Raw genomic sequence first — 14,683 nt, 5'->3', positions numbered from 1 at the left:
CAGCAAGAGGTTTCCTGGTTCAGTTCTCTTCTGGAGTGCATTCTGTGTGGAGTCTGCATGTCCTCTCTGTGTTCTGTTGGGTTTCCTCCCACATTCCAGTGGCATGCATTTGGTGGATTGGATACTCTAAACTGGCCATAGGCGTGAGTGTGGTGTGAAAGAATGACTGTGGCAGGGCTAGCCACCTGGCAGTGTAAACCTTGGCTCTAGATGATTGTCACTGTTGAAGTGACACCTTGACCCCATGTGCAATATGGGAAAAATTGGATGTGGATGGGTGGAATCAGTGGCTTACTGCTGTGTTTAGTTTGTAGATGTTGAGTTATCTGTTAGCAGTATATACTGTTAGCACTACCCATATATATGAATATCTCAGACAATGCTTTTTAATGCTTTTTTGGTCTCAAATTTGCACCTTGACTTATAGAAGTATATATGGTATCCAAGACTAAAAGAGTGCTAGTTTAACATGTGTACAGCAAGTATGTTGTTATAATGGTCTCCTTTCCTGCATGGGCACCTGCAGAAAACTCATGTAAAGCTACCAGGGGTATTCTGCAGGATAAAGCATATGTTGTCTCCTTAATTCAGTCTGTTTCATCGCTTGTATCAGGCTTCTTCACTCTGAGATTACAAAGTAAAAGAGTTATGAATTTCTAAAGGCTCAAAAGATTATGGTCTCATGGGAGGGAAAGAAGGTGGCTGAAAATAACAATAAAGAGCTGTGAATTTCTAGAGACTCCATAGGTTCATGGCCATAGTGTGGATTATTGCTGTGGGTGTTGGAAAACGTGTTGTAGATGGATGAATGTATTTTTTCTAGGCCACAAACTATAAATATTAAAAACAAGATGATTAAAGAGCAGAGAGACAATTTCTTAAAATGTAATGAGATATGTGCAAGGCATCTGTTCATTGCTTTTGACTCACATCTGACCCTATGAACAGTCGTCACAATCCACAGAGTTCACTAGGGAAGCAAGGACTGCTTAGTTCTCTGTTATGACCATAAGTGTAATCAAAACCATGTCTTTGCTAGGACCTGTCCTGTACTCCTGCTGAGAGTAAATAAATCATAAGTCTCGCAACATTTTGATAGTTTGAAGTAAATCACTTTTTCTATGATATGGCAAGTGAGCTCAAACATGAAAATTAGTTAATAGGTTCATGGAGTAAGTCTGCAAGTGATTGGATACTGAGAGAGGGCTGCCATTCTGTCTTTTAGGATAACTGAAGGTCTTGAGGTCATTTATCGCAGGTCTTTCAAATTTAGTGATATGTTATGAAAAAAAGCACATCAAAAGGAGCATTATATGCATATATGTGGATCAAGAGGAGATTTCTTTGGAAACTAATTGAGCTATGCAGTGGGTTTTTCAAACTACTGTAGCAACATGATGGTCAATATTTAAGGAATTATCAAAATGAATGGCTAGATCTCTTAAGACAACATGTAATTAGAGGGGTGTTTTGTCGTACAGTATGATGTAAACATTTTTTTTTTTACTAATATGGACTATATTGCCTTTTTCGGGTTTCATTTGAAATCATCTGCATACACAGATAATCAAAGGTCAGGAGTGTTCTTTTGAAAGTCTGATAAATATATGCCAAATAGGGAGAGCCCAACAGTGAGGCCTTCGGTTCACCAATGGTAACCTTTGAGAAATGGCATCTGTGACTGTAACCACATGGGTTCTATCACACAACTGGTTAGCATTCCACTATCACATAACCACTACACAATATATTGATTTATATTCAGTTTAAAGTCTATCAATAATATCTACATGAAGAATAGAGACAAAGGACTTGGAGAGTCTAGAAATGCTGTATATACTGCAGAATTGTTATCCACTGCTTCAGTGACTATTTCAAAGAAATTAATAAAGTAAAAAAGGCATTGCCAGCCTTTGACAAAAGTGACTTTGAACATCCAAGATTGAGATTGGCAGTGTCCAAGTTAATGAGGTCTCAGATAATACACTCTGTGACATGTGACACTAGTGAGACTAATGAGTCTGTAGTTACCAACATTCGTTGCTTGGCAACCCTCTTGTAATGGCTATACAGTGGCTCTTTTCTAGTTTTCAGGAATGTAACCAGTGGAGAGGCTTGGAGTAAAGCAGCAATGTAAGAGATCAGACAGACCATATTTGATACTGATAATCAGGCAACGATGTATGTTATTTAGGGCCCCATGGATGAGGTGCTTTTCGCTTTTGTCAGGTCTGAGAGAATTTGTTCCCCAGAAATTGTTTGGGAGATGTGAAACTCTTAAATCTGTGGAACAGATGCATTTTCACTGAATTTGTTAGCCAGGATAACAGGATAATGTTTCTTTTAGCCATATTATTTTGGACTAGCTCCAGACATTGCTGAGCATTATTGTTTAATTTCCTGACATAGTTAAAGGAAGATTTGTAGTCAGCACTGGGGGCATAGAGGGATAAAGTCCTGATTATGAATCAGGTGACCCAAGATGTGCCTGTTCTGAGGGAAGGGGGCATGCCAGGAGTCTCTCTGTAGTGGAGCTGTGGCAGAGGCTGGATCTCTGGGAGTAGAAACCTGGCTGGGTGCAAGATGATAGAGCAGGTTTGTCTTCCTATGAACTCATGGCAGGACATTCTCTCAGACAATGCCACATTGCTCTTCCAGCCTGTTGATGCTGTCAGCTTGCAGGGGCACATCAGTAGGACTAAGAAAAGCTCCAAGCTACTCAGCTTCATGGCTGGGGACAAAATGGGATGTACTGATGGTTCTGGGCTATAAGAGAGGGCAGACTGCCTTGTCATGGAATTAGAGCTGCCTACTTGAACAGCTTACAAGCAGCTAAGAGAGGAGCATGAGAACCAGAAAATAAGAGTGAGAGAGCCATGCTTATTTTTGGTTTCAGTGGATAGTATATGAATATTTCATATTCATATGTTTATAGGTACTTACTAGGCTGTTGATGTTTGAGTATCATAAGAAGCCTAAACTTACATTCCCCATGGTAGTTTTTAGCCCTTATATTTTGCATACAAATGACTCAGGAGATACGGCAAACAAGGATATGTTTGGAAATTTTCATGTTTTCCCTATCTATGAGAGACTAGGGTGCTAAACTGGGGGTGACTTTGTGGTTACCCATTCATTCATTCATTCAGATTGCCTTGTCTATGTGGAGTGAAAGACTGTTCCATAGAAGTGATATTCTCTGTGAAATAAACCTATCCCCAACATGTTTTATTTATTTTGCAAAAGATATTGAGATTCCTTGAGCAGGTGTTTATTGTACCACAAGGCTTGCATGCATGTAATAAGTCTGACAGACCAGGGTCTGTTGAAACTCTAGACATGAGCAGAGGCTGTCTATCAGTAAGTAGCTAGTATAATACTGAGAAGAGGGACAAGGCATACATTTTATGATTTTACCCCCTTGATTTTATTTAGTGCAAAATTGTTGTGTTCTTTTCATTTGGGACAAGTGTTTCTACAGGTATATAATGATCGGTCTCATGAGTGCTGAGTACAGTGGATCGATTACATCCCTGCAGCTGGACACAACACTTGGACCGTTCAACAGTGGGTATGTAGTGACCAAAGCACAGATCACCGTCGGCATAGTTTCCCAGATCCCTAACTGTAGATCAGCTTCCTTGTGTGTGTTGACAGTGTGATAGTTTCAAGGGGAGTCATACTTGCTAAAAGAAAAGATTATTCACTTCTTTGCATTTAGTTTTAGTACATGGTTTTACAGGCCTTCTTAGATGAGTTTTGTGTCCTTTGGGTAGTTTATGATCACACCATGTTTGCACACATCTGTAAACTTGGTCCATCACAAACTCTTAACATTAGCTTTGACCTCAGCAAAGTAAATGCCAAAGAGGAGTGGCCTTAGAACTGAATCCTGGGGTACACAGCTAGTGATAGGTGTTTTGGAGGAGGTATAGCAACCCACCCTAACTTTGTAGGTTCTATTTGTCAGACAGTTTCTCATCCACAGAGTTACATAGGGATTGACATTTAGTTGGAAGAGTTTAGTGTGTGAAATGGTGTTGAATGCATTTACAAGGTTTAGAGATGCAGTGTACATTTTTCCCCTCATCCATTGCTTCCTTAACTTGTTCAATGAGGTTAACCTTTAATTGCTTTAGTGTGCTCTTAATGTAGGTATGAAGAGACCCCTTACAAGCATTACATCATTTATTTATCTTGTCATAGTTTATTTATATTGTCCTTACAAGCATTACATAATTTATTTATCTTGTCATATAGTTTATTTATCTTGGTATTCAACTGTATGGTTTGTTTTTACATTTCTAATAGTTTATAGTTGATGTAGATGGGGACTACCTTATCAATATAATTATTTAAGTGGTAGTAGAAGTCCGAGGTATGGGTGGCAACTTCAAACTATGCGGTCCAATGGAGGAGGATTACAACTGAATTTATTTAGGTCATCTAGTAATTGAAGAAGGCTTGCTTTTGAGAAGTCTCTGAAAAGCAAGGGGTTAATACCAGTTTTAAAGGAAAATGTCACTGATATGTGGTATGATTTAACAGGGGAAGATGATACACACAGAGGTGTGCAAGAATGTCCCATGTTTGTGAGGATGTGATCACGAGAATGCCCACAGCTGAGTGGTTAACTAATTGTTCAACGGAGTTAGCATTTATAATGTCAGGTTGGTGATGGGCATGCCGATAGTTGGTGGTGTAGGTCACCCAGTTTATTGACACATAGTTGATGTCTTCCTAAATAAAGATGTTGGGATTAATGGGGATTTGGGCTTAGTTATTTAAATTTTGATTCTGGTCAGTAGGGAACATAGACTGTCTTATAACTCACTATGAAATGATAATTAATCTTGTTTGGAGTAATTTGAACCTGTAAGAATTCCAATTTTGGGTCCAGAGGAATAGATGATGGTAATAATTGTCTTTCAGCTTTTCCCGGTTAGGGGTCGCCACAGTGGAACTCCGGTCCGCTAATGACTGGCAGTGGATTTTTACGGTGCCTAGTTGCCAGCCCGACGCCCAACCTTCAAAGAAGTACATCCAGTCGCACACGCACCTACCTGCATGTCTTTAATGTCACTCAACCACGGGGAGGACATGCGAACTCCACACAGAAGGCGCTCCAGCTGAGAATTCGAATGGGAGAACCTCTTGCTGTGAGGCGACAATACTAACCACTGCAGCCATATCAGTCCTCAGATGATGGTATCCTTGATAAATACTGATACAGCCCCAGAATCACTAAATAGGTCTGAAAATTAGACAGTAAACTCTGGAATAGGGAGAGTGCTTTCACTGATCTGAAACTATATCTCTGTAGCTGTGTACATATGAATGCATTCTAGTTACAGAAGGGTGTCACTTTCAGGTACCTTTTTTATTAACACTCCTGGCAAACTAATAACAAGAACCTTAATTTGCTGTGAATTAAGACTCCAGCAGATTGTAATGTTCAGCAGATGGACTTTGCCTAAAATAAATGGACTTTAAGTGTAACAAAGGCTTTAGCCAAAACATGAAAGCTGTGGTCAACCATTTCATCCCAGGCAGACGCATAGTGAACCCCCAACCCCACCCCAATTGACACCAGCTATTTAGCCAGTTATTGAGTTCTTCTGATTTTTAAAATTTTTTTTTAAACAAAAAGCAGCTTTATTGAATTATCACTTATGATACAGGCAATAATACATTTATATAAATGAAAACAAACCATATTGACATATTTCAGTTGCATATATTATACATCACTTATAATCTTCTGTACTGTCATTGTCAGTCAAACATTACATAGCTCATTCAATTCTTGCCTTCCCTTAAACCTCATTCCTCTTCTAAAACTTTATTCTGCATGTATTGTTCCCCCAAATCCCATTTTGTCTATGTAATTTGCTCCTACAGTTTTCTAAAGATCCCACTTCCAGTTCTTTTATCTCTGTTAATGTATTCACTGCTTTAGTACAGTTGGTTTAGACTTTCATTTTCATTTTCTAGTAATTGCTTTTGGCAGCCACCTGAATTAAATGCAGCAAGCCCTTACTACGTCTTGGCAATTCCAATTTTGTATCATTGCTCAGATAAAATACTTAGCTATGCCAATTTGCTCACCCAGTATTTCTGACAGTGTATCTGCATGGAATTTTTAAATTCATTATACTCTCAACACATATGTTCCCAATTACCTCTTTCTTTTCCATCACACCTCCAACATTTGCAATCTTCCTGAGGAAAAATTATTTGGGGTCTGCTTGGGGGTATTTAAATACCTATGCAAACACTTCCAAGCAAAGATCCTAAATCTTCTAGACTTTGTTGCATATTTAGGGGCAATACAAATATCATCCCATTGTTTCTTTGTGAATTGCCTGTCCAATATCTCTTCCCAATTCTTTATAACTTCCTGTCACAGATTCCTATAGTTATCATGCAATTTTATATGTGCCATACTAATTATCCCCTTTTTGACAGCAGCTTCAGTTCTAGATTCTGCTATAAACTCTACCAGTGCTGGGCTTTTACTTAAGTTCCCCCTATTCCTTTCATTTTGCCTGTACACTAACATTAATCCTTGAAAGGGAAGGCAATCTCTAGCCTGCAGTCCAAACAGATTCCTAGCCTCTTCCCACTCTGTTACCTTTCTCTTATTATTTGCTCCCAATGACTTGGTTCCTTTCCTAGTTTTCTCCAGTAAATCGCAGCCCCCTCTTGCCTATTCTCTGTACTCCTAATATCAGTTATCCATATCAGCAGAATCTCCTTTCTGCATTCCCATGTTGGCTTAGAATACTTTTTATTACTTTATGACTATAATATTCTGTATGCTTATTGTTATTCTCCTTAAGGATCTGCATTCAAAGTCCCAGTCTTTCCTTATTTTTTGAGCTTCCTCCCTGTTTCATTTTATTTATTTATTTATTTTACAACCGGGTTAGTCCAGCTGAGCATTTAACTCGTTTTCAATGGAGACCTGAGGAGAAAAGCTCCGCAGTCAGTATTTGCATTTTACTTACAATTAATAAGACATTTTCATTTGCATCTGAAACAAATAGTTAAAGAGATAGCATTTACAGTAAATCATACAGAAAACAGTTGGGTACAATGTCAGAAATCGTACAGCAAAAAAAAATTACAATAAATCATACAGAAAGCAGTTGGGTACAATGACAGAGGTCATACTGCAGAAACGTAGGTACAATGTGATGAACAGAATACAGTATTCATAACTCCTAAGTGGTTAATATAGTATAGGTACAGGAGGAGTAGTAAGGGGATGAAGTGTTAAGTATAGAGATGGAGGGGTAGATGATTATTAAGCTAGACAGTAGAGCAGAATGGAGGGAGGAGGAACAGAAGCTATGGTTGGGTAGTTTCAGGGAAGATGACTACAGATCCTCATCATCCCTTTCCACTTTGAAATATAGATTTCTGCTTGTGCTATGTATAGGAGCCTTAAATGTGTAGCTCTGAAATAACCATTCACATTAGGTGATCCCAAATCACCTTGTTCTGTTGGCAGGATCAACTTATCCCACTTGACTCTTGCCATCTTCCACACCCAGATAAAAAAACCTTTGACTCTTTATTAATTGCTTTCTACAACTTTTTTGGTTGATAAAAATATGCCTGATCTGTGTATAAACTAAAGGGACTAAAAACATTTTCACTGCTTGTATCTTGCTATCCATAACCATAAAACAGAGCTTCCAGTTTCTCAGTTTATGTATTATCTTTTGTTTAGTATCTTCCCACATATCCTTATCTGCCATAACGGAATCCTCCTAAGTACTTCATTTTATCTTTTCCCCATAAATATGGGTATTGCTAAATCAGTTTGTGTGTGGGTACATAATTTACAGCTGTTGCCTTTGTTTTATCTTTATTAATTTTGCATCGCAAAAAGCTGTGAAACCGTTTCAGAATGTTCCACAACACTGAAATGTCCTGTTTCTGGTTTTATCAGATACAAAATAATGTCAACAAATAAAGCCAACTTTTCTTGATTATAATACCAATTCTATCCTTGAATTTCTTAGTCCCTTATTGCCAGTGGTTCTAAATGTAATGCAGATAACAAAAGCGAAAGAGGATACCCCTGCCTGGATCCTGTCAAACAGAACTTATCAGAGAAACCCCCCCCCCCCCCAACCAACGTTTGCCTCCAATCCCTCATTTATCCTCATACTCAACCTTTTAATTTTATCAGGGAATGCAAATGCTTCTTTTGACCTAGTCATACAATCCCAACATACTCTGCTGAGTGCTTTATGTGCATCAAGACCCACCAACAACAGTGGTATTTTCTTACATTCTGCTTCCTTCTGAATAATCATTGCATTTTTGACTAATAAATCTAGTGCCCACCATAGATCAGAACTCTTTCCTCCAGACTTAAGAACAAATCAGAAATAATCAGGGACTATCCAGACACTTTTTAAAATGTTACCTTTAACGTGAGAAGTTGGCAAAATAAGATTATATGAATTAACATCCATTTCTGAAGTAAAAGAATTCTATACCTCTAATTAGTTTCATTATTTTCTAAGTTTAACTTATCACCTTTTCTCCCAAAATGACAAATTTGAGGAGGGATGGAAGGACAGAGCAACATTTTGACCCCAATTCAAAGTCATTTAATATGTATGGACCTCACTATTTGAATCCCGATAAAGCATTAAACCTATTAGGGTGGACAAAATTTCAAGCACCAGAATCTACCTCCATGCATTACAATGTCATAAAGTTAAGTGTTTTGAATAAAACTATATGTAATTACCGTGTTATTATCATTTTTTAAATACATGTGTTGTTGACGCTGTACAAAAACAATATTAAATATCATCAATGTGAGTTTAGCATTCATCACACAAACCAATAAAACAGTTAACAGTGGTTAAATGCCTTGGGTGTGTTTGAGATTTTAAGTACAGACCATATGAGCTGCTTTTTCATTTGGCAGGCATAGGAAGCACACCTGTATTGTTTTTTAATTGGTGCTGCGGTAGCATTGTCGCCTCACAGTAAGACGTCCTGTTCGATTCTCAGCTAAAGCGTCTTCTGTGTGGAGATGTGCGTGAATGGGCGTAGCTTCGTTGAAGGTTGTGCGTCAGGGCCGGCAACTCGGCATGTAAAAATCTACTGCCAGTCATTAGCGGACCGGAGTTCCGCTGTGGCGACCCCTAAAGCCGAAAGACACAAGACACAACATAATTAAGAATAATTTAGTTGAAGGCGGTGTAACATTAACCCACTTAGGCTTAATTCCACCTCAGTGATGAAAAGTACAGTTGCTGTTCTCAGGCATGTAGAATGAATGAAGTATTAAGGCAAATTACCGTCTGCATTTTTTTTACTTGAAATTGCACGAGTTACATGAAGTACTGGATAATAAGATGATGCTAGCTTTTGTTTAGCCATTTGTTAGCTACATTGATGAAAATCCTCTGGCAAAATTATGTTAGCTAAAAAAGGCGCCAACTGCATCGAAGGTCAGAAATATTCCACACTATTTTTCCTTTAAATATAGTTTCTGTGTTGTATTAGTATCCAAAGTAAATCTACTAGTTTAAACATTTTTGGTATCAGCACAGCCTTCATTTCTATTTTTTGTCCATTGGTAGCCATATACTTGACCATTTTTAATATATTTATCTTAAGATATTTTCCCTTCTAGTTCAGCCATTTTCACTGTGTTATATCTTTCCCTTTCCCAGTCATTACTTACTAAGCTTTGTTTTTTTTTCTGATGGTATATAGTTTGACAATTAATATATTTTTCTCTGGAGTTTATGATGTAGTTCGTTATTTTCCTTTCCTGAACTACCCTTGTGTGACTTTTCTGAGCAGGCTTTGAAATTGTCAGGTCAAATAATAAAATAAACAGGTTGATGTTAAGTTGTCAATCTCGCCTTCATTCTTGCTTGATGGGTTCGGAGCCGATCCCTCGGCTCCGACTCGGCACTTGCTAAGCTCGAGAGTCACTTTTACCAGCTCGAGGCAGCCCCATATCCCATGATGCAAGGCGGTAAGTACCCAGATCTCGTTTGCCGCTTATGAGGTCCTCCTTTACCAGCTCCTGGTAAGTGATTCTCTTTGGATATTTAAGCCCTTTTTCTTAAAAACCCTTAATTATTGGTTATTAGTTAATTTTTTACCTTTTGTGACAGAAAATCCCTGTCTTTTCTAATTTTTTTAGTCAAATTTACCCATCCCATCCCCCCCCTGTTAGGGTGTGTGTGTTGTTTATAGAAATACCTTTTTGGTATTTTATTTAAGTTAATTTTGACTGGTGTGTGTGTGTGTTTGTGTAAAGCACCATGTCAAAGGAGAGGGTCTCAGGTTTTAAGAAGTGTGACTCGTGCTGTCAGAAGATGTCTCTGACAGACGGTCACACTTCTTGCCTGTATTGCCTGGGCCCTCTTTACCTGCAGGACTCCTGTGCTATTTGTCATTCCTTCAGCCAGAGAGTCCTGCAGGAAAGACGTAATAAACTGATCCTTAGGGGCCTTCTTAAGCCGGAGGGCTCTCCGCTAAGTCGGCTCCATCCAAATCAGTTAAATCTTCCAAGGCCCAGGCTTCTGTGTCTAAGCCTGCGGCCTCGGCTCCGAGTCGAGATCGGCTCCGGCTGGAGCCGATTCTGGCTTAACAAAGCCTTCGGCACCGATGGCTATCGGTGCCGAATCTGTATTGACCACTTCGATGTCGGCTCCGATCGGTTCCGACACCCATGTGGCACAGGCATCGGTGTCGGCTCCGATCGGCTCCGACACCGTTACTTTGGTGGCTGTATCGGCTCCGGCTGGAGCCGATACATCGAGGCTTCCTGTCGGCTCCGAGAGGTCGGCTCCGACAGGATCTATAGTATCGGCTCCGATGGCTCATTCCAGGAAGAGGTCGAGGTCTCCTTCCTTGGAGCCGATACTTTCGGCCCGGCTTCACCTCTTCTATCGTAACGGAGCCATCGGAGCCGATCTTCAAGGTCATCCAGGTTGTCAGATCATGACCTAGAGAGTGGTCAGTAGATTACTTAAGTCACAGGTACTGGCCCAAATGTTACATAGTCCGTCTCAACAGACGACTGTTGGTCCACACCCATTACAGTTCCTCCTTCAACTCTACCCCAGAGCTTGGAGTTGGAGTCTTCGAATGGTTACTGCTACGGCTGGAGGACGGATACCCCTTCTGTTCCTTCAGCCTCTACTCTTATCTCCTCTTGAGACCTTCCTTAGAGGGATTCGTGGTCGGGCTTCCATGGTCTCCTCCGAGGGGTGAGTGGCATCGGACCCTTGTCCGAGCCCGCTCTTCCCCTTGGAGCCTCGGCCTTGGTGAGCTCGGCTCCGACATCTGCCTCGGAGACTTCCCTTTCGGTGGTCCCTGGAGTTCCTAGCTCTTCGGAGCGGGTTCTCTCAGACCTGCCTGGGAGGGGAGCATTCGAGGTGATGAAGAGTGTACTGGCCACTGGTATCAGTCAGCAGTCTGTTCCCGTAGCTCCTCCCTCTATAGTACCTGTTGACATCTCTGCCACTTCTCTTGCTACAGGACCCAGAGATCCTCCGCCTCAGGTTTCCCCATTGGGAATTTCCCTCTCTTCCGAGGATTCTCCTGATGTTTCGGGAGATCCTCCTAGGAAGAGGACTTGTAAGAGGAAGCATGTAGACTCCCCCGAGTCTGTCACTTCGGATACTGACTTTGATGAGTCAGAGGGATCCCTAGATCCCCTCTGAGGATGTCTCCTTCTCAGACATCCTAGAACTTGAAACAGAGGGAAACTGGCCCACCAACAATCCCTCTGAGGATGAGTCAGTATACCTAGAGGCGTTTGGATCTCGGCCCTCCACCTCCTGGGTGTCTCCGCCTTCGACCCCTTATGCAGGTTATTGCACGAAGGCGTGGGCAGCTCCTGACTCTGTAGAGCCAGTCCCTAGGAGGCCTTCAAAATTTATCACTGCCCGTGTGACAAACAATTCCTTACTAAGGGTGTCCCGCTGATGCCATGGTGGTGGCTGCGGCCACCAAAAGGAACTTGCAGATCCTTCCGTGCCCGTCCATCCTCCTAATAAGGACTCTAGGACCATGGATAGGTACGGTAAGCGGATGTTTTCCTCAGCGACCTTTGCTATGCTCGCTGAATTACCTATGTCACTTCACCAGACTCCAGAGGGATATCCTGAAGGAGCTGGGAGAAGTAGTTCAGGATCCTACAGCTGCAGGGGCTCAAGAAAAAATTGCTTTGCAGCTAGGAACCCTCAATTCCATTGCAAACTCCTCCATGCGGCTAATATCTTATGCTGCGGATGGAGCGAGTAGAGCCGCAGGTACAGGTGTGGCTCTTAGACGCCAAGCCTGGATGCGGCTATGTGATTTTTGGATCCCTTTAAGGCGTCCTTCACAAATTCTCCCTTTGATGGGTCAGCTTTGTTTGGCCCTCAGGTGAAGGAAACCTTGACCAGGTGCGAGCAGGACAGCAAGACTCTTTCTGCTGTTGGAGTCCGTTTTTCCACCCCTTCTAGACCTTATCCCAAAGGACAGAAGGGCGGGAAGATGTGGTTCCGTAAATCCCAAGGAGTCACGCCGGATTCACGTGGTCAGTTTACCCCTAGAGGCAGAGGGGGTAACAACAACAGACGCCGCTCTAGAGGCAGAGGGGGTCCAAAAAAACCAGGGAAACAGAGAGCCTCTCTCTGACAAGCCCTTTCAGCATCCCTGAGGTGTTGCCCGGCTGTCCCTCCTTGGAGGCAGTCGGGAAGATTATCACTGTACCCAGAAGCCTGGCATTCCCTCACTCAAGACAGATGGGTACAGTCGATCATATCCAAGGGTTACATAATTCCTTTCGAGGAAAGTCCCTTTTCCTCAAGTTCCCTTCCAGATGTACCACCGGTCTAAGGGAGATTGCAGAGTCAGAAATCTCAAAACTACTGCAAAAAGAGCCATTCAGCCAGTTACAATAGACCATTCAGAGCCGGAATCTACTCAAGGTTCTTTTTGGTCCCCAAAAGACGGGAGACTGGAGACCAATATTGGATCTCAGCAGACTCAACAAGTCTGTCAGGAAGACAAGATTCGAATGGTCACTCTTCAGTCAATTCTGCCCTTCTTACAGAAGGACAACTGGATGTGCTCAATAGATCTTCAGGATGCGTACTATCACATCAAAATTCACAGACGCTCCAGGAGATTTCTCCGCTCGGCTGGGGTCCAGTCATTTCCAGTTCAGAGCCCTGCCCTTTGGTCTCACTACAGCCCCAGAGTGTTCACCAAATGCATGGCAGTGGTCACGGCTCACCTGAGACGTCAAGGATTCCAGGTGTTTCCGTATCTCGACGACTGGCTCCTGTCAGCCACCACCAGGCATCAGCTTATACAAGCCAGGGATTACACAATAGACCTTTGTTCTCATTTGGGCATCTCAATCAACTTCGAAAAGTCATCCTTATCGCCCTGCCAGTCTATTACCTTCATAGGCGCAAACTTAAACACTGTTCGGATGTCAGCTACCCTTACAGAACAAAGAGTTTCAGACATTCAGACTCATGTCAGGATCATTCTGGCCAGCAAGAAAATACAGGCCAGAATGGTTCTAAAGGTATTAGGTCTCATGGCTGCGGCCATTACTCTTCTTCCCTGGCTCGATTCTACATGCGCCTTCTTCAGTGGATGCTGTTCACACAGTGGTCATACCAGCAACTTCCAATGCGTCACCAGATTCTGGTGACACAGACATGCAAAGAGCATCTTGCTTGGTGGATCACATCTCCTCAGGTTCACCAAGGCAGGTACTTTGTACCCCATCCCCGATAGCCACTGTCACCACGGATGCCTCCCTGATCGGGTGGGGGTCATTATCAGGGCAGGATGGTTCATGGGACGTGGCAGCCGTTCGAGTACCATCTGCACATAAATGTCCTGGAGATGAGAGCAGTGCTTTTAACGTTGCAAGCCCTCAACGACTTTCTTCCCGTAGGGACAATTGCAGTCCACACAGACAACATGTCTGTAGTTTGGTATATCAACAAACAGGGCGGAACCAAGTCCTACCCCTTGTGTCGAGAAGCGCTCAGACTATGGCAATGGGCGATCTCCTCTCATCGGTTTCTGGTAGCAACGCATATCCCTGGGAAAACCAACATTATAGCGGACAGATTGAGCAGAGCTATCCTCATGCCTCACGAGTGGTCTCTCAAGCAATCTATAGCGGAAGAGATTTTTCTGGAATGGGGTCGGCCATGTTGCGATCTTTTTGCTACTGGCCAAAACAGCAAATGTCCAGACTTCTTCAGCCTCTTCCCTCTATCAGGCCATCCCCAGAGACGCTGTCACCCAGGATTGGCCACAGGGACTTCGTTATGCCTTCCCTCCATTTCCTCTGATCCCTCAGGTGATCCAGAAAGCTACCGCTTTGAGAGCCAAATTGATTCTCATTGCCCCTTACTGGCCTCGACAAGTTTGGTTCCCGTTCCTCCATCATCACCTTTTGGTGCAGCCGTGGCATCTGGACCCAGTGCCAGATCTTCTGATTCACCAATCGGGTCAGCTGCACCAGTCAATCCCTTCTCTCAACCTCACAGCATGGTTGCTCCACTTCCTTCCTTAGCCAGGCTTCCTTTGATCTCTAACCCAGTTAGAGACATCATAGTAGCTTCGCTAAAATCCTCTACCAGGAGGATTTACACAAGCAAATGGAAAC

The 14,683-nt window shown here is 42.3% G+C and overlaps 1 protein-coding gene across 1 annotated transcript in view; it reads left to right on the top strand.

Annotated features, from left to right (window-relative positions):
- Positions 1-14,683, top strand: part of TPRN (taperin) — a 456,868-nt gene that overhangs the window by 384,193 nt on the left and 57,992 nt on the right. The gene's annotated exons all lie outside the window — the stretch shown is intronic.

The sequence above is a fragment of the Protopterus annectens genome, chromosome 16.part0 (genome assembly GCF_019279795.1).
Source record: "Protopterus annectens isolate FY-2018-M chromosome 16.part0, PAN1.0, whole genome shotgun sequence".
Taxonomy (NCBI): Eukaryota; Metazoa; Chordata; order Ceratodontiformes; family Protopteridae; genus Protopterus; species Protopterus annectens.
This window is presented reverse-complemented; position numbering and strand designations above follow the sequence as displayed.